The 7,820-nt window shown below is 53.2% G+C and overlaps 1 long non-coding RNA gene across 2 annotated transcripts in view; it reads right to left on the reverse strand.

Annotated features, from left to right (window-relative positions):
* LOC102017768 overlaps positions 1–7,820 on the reverse strand; it is a 14,250-nt gene that overhangs the window by 2,621 nt on the left and 3,809 nt on the right. For both annotated transcript variants that reach the window (XR_263592.2, XR_001230742.1), the window contains exon 2: positions 604–828. This is a non-coding gene — a long non-coding RNA (uncharacterized LOC102017768). The remainder of the gene's footprint in view (positions 1–603; positions 829–7,820) is intronic.

A 7,820-nucleotide genomic window follows, 5' to 3' on the forward strand; every position in this document is an offset into this window, starting at 1 on the left:
ATAAAAGTTCAGCTAAGTGATTCAGCAGGGGACCAGGGTCCTCACTTCGTGAACATCCTCAGCTTGTGGAAGAGGAGGCCACAGAGATGGTGTGGGCATGGAGGAACAGCCGAATACCATACAGGGAGGGAAAAAAGCCTTGCTTCCCCCTTTTTTGCTCTCGCTGCTTTTGCTGTCTTGTGCTGCCTTGCAGTGTTCCCCTCTGCCATGTGCCACCCTGCCTTGGAGCCAGCTGATTATAGACCGAAACCTCTACAAACTGTGAGCTCAATAAACCTTTCCTTACTTAATTTTGGGCACTGGGTACTTTGTCTCAGCAACAAGAGAAAAGTAACCAAGACATTAGCATAAAGTTTAGTTAACTTCAATGTGAAACAGTATCTATCCTTTCACAGTTAAATTTTCATTGCTTTGCAAAATGCTGGGGGCTGGGATAGCTCAGGGGCATAAGCACCTTCCTGGCAAGCGCAAGGTCCTGAGTTCGGTCCCTGGTACCGCAGCAAAATGCTCAGAGCATAGGGACGCTCAGGATCAGGACTTTTCTGCGGTGTGGTTCCCTAACTCCAGGGCAGAACTGCCTATTTCTAAGCAACAGGAATTTACCTCGGGGAGTTCTGGTCGCTGGGCACCCACGGCCAAGGCGCCACTGGCATCGGCAGCTGGAGCTTTCTGGTCTTCACAGGGAGCCTTCTGTCACCACAAGGTCACATGGCAGAAGGGCATGCGGCATCTGAGTGCCCCTTATTCACAAGGCACTGATTCCTTTTGTGAGGGCCCTGCACGTTGCTAGCGGTGATGTTCAGTATGCCGTCACAGGTTTTGACTCATCTGCTTAGGAAAGGGGAAGAAAGGCAACAAGAGAAAAGGGGAAATCGCTCAGGTTGTAGGATTTTCTACAGAGAAGAGAAGATAGGATGAAGCCCAATGAGCAATATGTCTGACGGTCAGAGCAACAAGAGCTACCTTGGCAATAACAAGCAAGAAAAGATAAATTTTAAAAAGTACACTATGTATAGGCTGGGGGACTGCTCAGCGGTAGAGAGCTTGCCTAGCATGTGTGAGGCCCCAGGTTTGACTGCTAGCACAGCCAAAGAAATGCACACACACACACACACACAGAAGGTTAGGTGCAGGGTGCATACCTGTAATCCCAGAGCCCTGAGAGGCTGAGGCAGGAGGATGCAAGTTTCATCCCAGCCTGGGCAACTTCATGATTTAGAGAGAGATCCAGTCTTGAAAAACAAAACAAAACAAAACAACAACAACAAAACCCAAAAACAAAACCAGCACTGGGGTGGCATATAGCTCAGTGCAAAGGTCTTGGGTTCAATCTCCAGTACAGCAACAAATAAACAAACACAGCAGCAACAACAATAAACCACATACACACAAACCCACCATCACCATTTACAAGGGCAATGACAGTCTTATGGAAAAGATTTTGTTTTTTTATTTTTTTTTGTCTTTTTGAGACAGGGTCTTGCTATGCAGTCTAGGCGGGTCTTGAGCTCACTTTGTAGCCCAGGCTGGTCTTGAACTCAAAACAATCCTCCTGCCTCAGCCTCCCAAGTGCTGGGATTACAGGTGGGCCCTATCACACGCAGCTGGAAAAGATTTTAAACCACAGTAAAAGGAATGGAAGAAAAATTGCATGAATGAGAGGCATTCTGTGCTTTTGGGTGGGAGAGTTTAGCATTATACAGATAATCACAGTTCTCCAAATCGATGTCTACATTTCAGATAAAAGCACCATTTTAGTTAAAGTGTTCAGGAACTTGATACACTTACGCAGAAGCGTGAAAGTCCCTAAAAAGCCAAGTTCACTTGGGAAGCAGAACAAGAAGCAGGGCTTTGTATGTGAGGCGCAGGTCACTGTGAGGACACATTGACAGCTATTGGACACTGTCTCCCAGGGACAGAGGGACCGGTGGGAAGCCGAGTCACCACATCGACTCCACAGGCAGGATCTCTCCGCTTCCGAAATTACACACAAACGTGTGGCACGGTGGCTAAGGGCAGGAATGGGAGGGACAACCCCAGAGACGCCTCCCTCGGTGTCCTGGGACCTCCAAACCCGAGAGTGCCTCTTCTCCTTCACAGGAAACAGTGCCGCCACACTTCCTTCTGTCCCGTAGCTCACCCGGGATCTCCCAGCACCGCAGCCCGTGCCCGCTCTCGGGAGAGAGCTGCGGTATTTTATTGGCTAGGCGATAATGACAAGCAGACATCGGGACGTGCGTGCTCAGTATCTTTTCTTCCTTTGTTTTGCTGCTGGAGCCTGAACCCAGGGCTTCCCACATGCTAAGCACCAGCGCTTCCTGAGCCGCAGCCCCGCCCGCTCCAAGTACTTTGTTTCTCAAAAGTTTTCCATCCATGGTTGGTTAAGGAGGCCCGGCTTTATTAAATAATGAGAAAGAATGGAAGAGATTTTCTTTTGCTTTTTAAATCATGGGCAGGTAGGAACATTTTTAATTTTATTTTATTTTTGGCTTTTTGAGACAGGGTCTCACTGTGTAGCCCAGGCTGGCCTCGAACTCATGGCAGTCCTCCTGCCTCAGCCTCCTGAGTCCTGCGATCACAGGTGTGAGCCACGCCCGGCGGGAACATCTTTTAAAAAGATATGAAAACCCAAGTAATAAGGCAAAAGAATCATTTTACACCAAAATTAATTTTTTTTTTCTGGGTGCTGGCAACATCTCCAGCAAACTCCCCTTGCCTTTTATTTTATTTTGAGACATGGCCTGGCTACCATACTAAATGGCCAATCCTCCCACCTCAGCCTCCTTGAGGACTGGAAGGATCGGCACGCACACCCGCACCTGGCTAAATTCTATTTTAAAGCAAATTGCCTTACAGAGTCAGGAGGAGTTCTTCTGGCATCAGATTAGGATCTCTGCACTTGGGGCTTTCTCCGGCGATGCAGGGGTGGGGTGCGGGGGCGGAAGGGGTTCGGGCAGGGGAGGCCCTGTTGGGTCCCGGCTGCCTCTCGCCCTGTGGCCCTCGGCGGGCTCTGAACGTGGGCAGATGAGCGCCGCGTCTGCCCCACACCCGATCCCCGCAGGAGAACGCGGCCCGCAGCGCTGCAGGTCTCCCGACGCGGACCGGGAAAGTCAGGGCCCGGCCAGGGACCAGGCTCGGGGTTCCCGGACCCCTTCCGGGAGGGCAGGGCGAGCTTGGGCGCAGACAGGCGGTCACAGGCCCTGCAGGTGGCAGGGCACAGGCCCTGGGAGGGCACAGGCCCTGGGAGGACACCGGAGCGGGGCTGCCCCGTCCCCCTGTGCCCGCAAGCTGGGCGCGCTGGAGAGCGCTGGTCCACGGCTTCGGCCTTCGGAGCCCAGGGCAGCGCCTGGTAGGGCGTCCTGTTGCTGTCCAGACGCTGTCAGAGTTTAGCAAGGAGGGAAGGCGTCCTCCTGCAGTGAGGATCTGCCCTCCGGGGATCTTCTGAGGATAAAGAGGCGGGGGAGACAGAACCCAGCTTTTCAGCCAGAGCTGAGACCTCACATAACAATAGAGGAGAACTTTAAATTGACAATTCTAACCCGGCATAGTGGCACTGCAGAAGGCTGAGACAGGAGGGCCTGCAACCCACCTGGTCCACTCACAGCAACCCCTATCCTGTTTTGACTTTTCTTTATTTTTTTGTTTTGTTTTGTTTTGTTTTTTATGGTCTTTCTGAGGCAGGTTCTAGCTATGCAGGTCAGGCTGGCCTTGAGCTCACTATGTAAACCCAGGATGGCCTAGAACTCACAATGATCCTCCTGCCTCAGCCTCTGAATGCTGGGATGACAGGGGTTTGCCACAATGCCCAGCTTGCTGTTTTGTCTTTGTGAGACAGGGTCTCACTTAGTGGTTCAGGCTGGACTTGAACTCACCATGTGGCCCGCTCTGGCCTCAAACCTCAAACTTGAGGCCCTCCTGCCTCAACCTCCATCAGCCCTTTTTATTTTTTATTTTGGGTTGGGGGGTCTTGCTAAATTTCCCAGACTGGCCTTGAGCTTGCAATCCTCCTCCCGGGACCTCCCAAGTGACTGGGATCACAGTCAGGTGCCATCACACCTGGACACAACTAATACCGAAAACCAAACAGAAGAGCCTTTGAGCCCAGTGTTTTATATTCCAAATTCTAAATACATTCTCATTAAAATATGAAAGGAAAGTAACATGGCACTAAGCCTCAAGCATGCAAATTCTCAGAAAATTTCTCTGACAAGAACTTGCATTGAGTGGGGCATGGTGGGTCATGACTGTAAACCCAGCATTCGGGAGGCTGAGGCAGGAGGATTGCTATGAATTCAAGGCCAGCCTGGGCTACAAAGTGAGTCCAAGGGCAGCCTGAACTGCATAGTGAAACCCTGTCTCGAAAGGACGAAAAAAAAAAAAAGAAAGAAAGAAAGAAAGAAAAGAATCAATGCATTTTTAAAAATTGCCTAGGGCCGGGGATATAGCTCAGTGGCACAAGTGCCTGCCTGGCAAGCACAAGGTCCTGAGTTTGCTTCCTGGTAACAACAAAAAAAAGTTGCCTAGTATTTATGGGGAAAGTGAGAGATGAAATGATACTAGATGCTTGGTGACGGCGCCTGCCGTTGGGAGATTGGGTGACCAGCCTGTGAACCTGGATGCGTGCACGCGTGTGGATACAAGCGTGTACACCTGTGCATGCGTGTGGGAATGCAGATCAAAGCCCGGCACACTCCATCGCTCAGCTGCATGCCCAGCCCTTCTTTTTTTTTTTGTTTTGAGGCAAGGTTCTCTAAATTGCCCAAGCAGGCCAGGAACTTTCCATCCTCCCGCCTCAGCCTCCCCAGTCGCTGGGATGACAGGCCGGAGGTCCCTCGGCCGTCTGTGCTCTGCTGGCCCTGCGGCATGCTGTCCCTGGGTGAATCTGAAGCGTCCATTAGGGATGCTTGCCCGGCAGAGGGGTGGTGAGGTAGAGGAACCGAGGCAGAGGAACGCAGCCCATTCCCTCTCCGGGCCGCGCGCAGGCCGCTCTGTGCTGGCTCCAGGACCAGGTGCTGCTGTCCCCGCCCTCAGCGTCAGGGGCCTTTCCACCTCTCTGCTTCTCCCTGCACAGGACAGTGGCCTCAAACAACCTCCTCAGAGGGGGTGGTGACACTCTGTCATCACAGCACTCGGGAGAGGCAGGAGGACTGCCCTGAGTGCAAGGCCAGCCTGGGCTACACAGTAAGACCTTGTCTCAAAAAAAAAAAAATAAATAAATAAATAAAACAAGCCCTCAAACACACACACAAAAGCTCCAAAACCCAAACCAAACTAAAACAAAAAAGAGCATTCTCCTCCTGTATCTTCAGCGCACAGGAGGTAGTTTTCCGAGAGGCGCCCAGCGCGCCTCTCTTACAGACATTGAGGAGGGTTGAGGCCAAGCCTGAGTGACGGATGAGCGCTCACCCGAGCCCCTCCTGAGCCTCCTACTCCTCGTCAAATGACAGGGATGCCTCGTCTTTGCCATCAAAGGACAGCGCGAATCCTTCCTCAGCCTTCTCACGGGCACAGAGATGCTCTGGCACAGACCACAGCCTCTGCCAGCCCAGCCCAGCCCAGCCCAGCCCCTCACTCCCGGCCTTTGGACTCTGCTTGCTGCCTCCGTGCCCCCTCTGCCCTTCTCCCCCCACCCCGTCGTATCTCGTCTTTGTGCCGGTGCTGACCACTCCTCACCTCTTCAAACAGCACCTCACGCACCCTGACCAGTGACCATGGGGGGACATCCCGCCTTGCAGGCTGTGCAGGTCAGGAACTGGAAAGCAGCCGGGCCCAGCACCTCTCACGGGGTCGCAGTCAAGACGTGGGCGGGTCTGACACCTTCCTGCTGTCGGGAGAAAGCACCAGACACCACAACCCAAAGCAGAGGCTTCAGGCTCACGGTTCCCGGGCTTCCGGCCCACGGTCAGCGGGCTCCAAGGCAGGAGCATGGCCGTCTGGCTCCGGCCACCTCAGGAAGAGTTAGATGTGACTGATAGTACATTTATCAAGTCAATACAATGGGACTCTTTTTAAAATATCTAATTAAAGATTAGAAATCTCAGTTTTCTAATTGCCCCTACTTTCAAGCTAATGGTGCATTCTTGAAATAATTTATGATAGCGTGAAGTTAAAATTTCCAATGTATTACAGCAGATGAATACTAAATTCATCACACCCTCCAGGGTAACATTGTAAGACCCCAAAGCCTCATATATTAAGATGTGTCCAGGCTGGGCGCGGTGGCACACGTCTGTAATCCCAGCATTTGAGAGGCTGAGGCAGGAGGATGGTTGCGAGTTCAAGACCAGCCTGAGCTACTGAGTGAGCTCAAGGACAACCTGAATTGCATAGTGAGACCCTGTCTCAGAAAGACAAAAAAAAAAAAAAAAAAAAAGATGTGTCCAGGCAGGCTTTTGTCAGGTGTGGTGGTACATACTTGTAACCCAGCACTCAGGAGGCTGAGGCGGGAGGATTGTTGGGAGCTCAAAGCCAGCGTGGGCTATATAGCCAGACCCTGTCTCAAGACAACAACAGCAGCAGCAGCAACAACAACAAGACAGGCCTGTTCTCCTTTGCTTGGAGTTAACGCTTTGGGCCGGCCTGTGGCAGAGGCAGAATCCAGTCAGCCAGGCTCCGGGCAGCTGTGGGTTTGTGGGGACCTTTGCCGACTGCGGCTCAGCGCTAACCCTGGGCTGTAGGCCACGTGTCCTGCTCCTTGGTATGGACAAGGGGGTGTGGGCAACTCGGCCTTCCATGGAACAGGGCAGAGGGGTGCTCGCCAAGGAGCACGTGGGGCCATCGCTTCCTGCATCTGCCGGGCAAGAGCATGACCACGGCAAAGAAGACCATTCCGTCCATGCCACGGAGGGCAGGGGGGACACCCTGGGAACTTGGGGGACCCTGACTGAGTCCCGAGCAGCCGTGCGTCTGGCTGTGCTGTCACAGCCGTCACCTGCGGCCTCTGCACGCGCCCTCCTCTGGCCCAGGAATTCCCTGGCTTCCTCCCGCCTGGCCTGTCGGTCCGGTCGGATGTCAAGGCTGCAGCGGGGAGACAGTGACGGCCACTGTCCAGGGCTCCGGCGCCCAGGGTGGGCCGTTCCGGGACGCAGCAGAGATGCAAGAGGGTGCTGGTGGCCATGTTGAGCTGGTCCTCAGAACAGACGGTCATTTCCTCGAGCCGATGGGAACACTACATACGCGTCCAGGAGAGAAGCCGTGGCTGGCGCAAGGAGCAGATCTGGGACGGACCCAGAGAGAAGCAAGAGCTCCGTGTGCCGGTGCTGGCGGCCGGTGAGGGGCTCGGGCAGCGTGGGGGGCTCGGGCAGCGTGGGGGGCATGGACTGGAGGATGTGGACTGGGCACGGGGGGGGGGGAGCCAGAGCAGAGGGGCGCTAGGGCAGCAGGGCATTCTGCACTGCTGTTCATGGATTTTAACATTTTTCCATTTGTATTGCTTGTGATTATACCTCCAAGATTGATATCATTACTTCAAAAGTTTCGGAGCAAGCCATAAAAAAAGCGCAAGCTGCATCCGTGATTTGCACATTACAAGAAATAAAAGCATTGCTCCTGGAGAGTAGAACGGCTGGACATGCATCTTGTGAGAACTTAGCAGAGTGTTGGGAAATCCATTTGCAAAAGTATTTACACATAGAAGCTGACCCCGTGACACAGGCCTGTAGCCCCAGCACCCGGAGGCTGAGCAGGGCAGCTGGGAATTCGGGCCCAGCCTGGGCAACTTAGTGACTCAGCAAGACCCTATTTCCAAAAGAAGGGCTGGGGATATAGCTCAGTGGCACAAGCACCTACCTGGCAAGCATAAGGTCCTGAGTTCAATTCCT

This window comes from Chinchilla lanigera, unplaced genomic scaffold, assembly GCF_000276665.1.
Source record: "Chinchilla lanigera isolate Chin_1 unplaced genomic scaffold, ChiLan1.0 scaffold00073, whole genome shotgun sequence".
Lineage (NCBI taxonomy): Eukaryota > Metazoa > Chordata > Mammalia > Rodentia > Chinchillidae > Chinchilla > Chinchilla lanigera.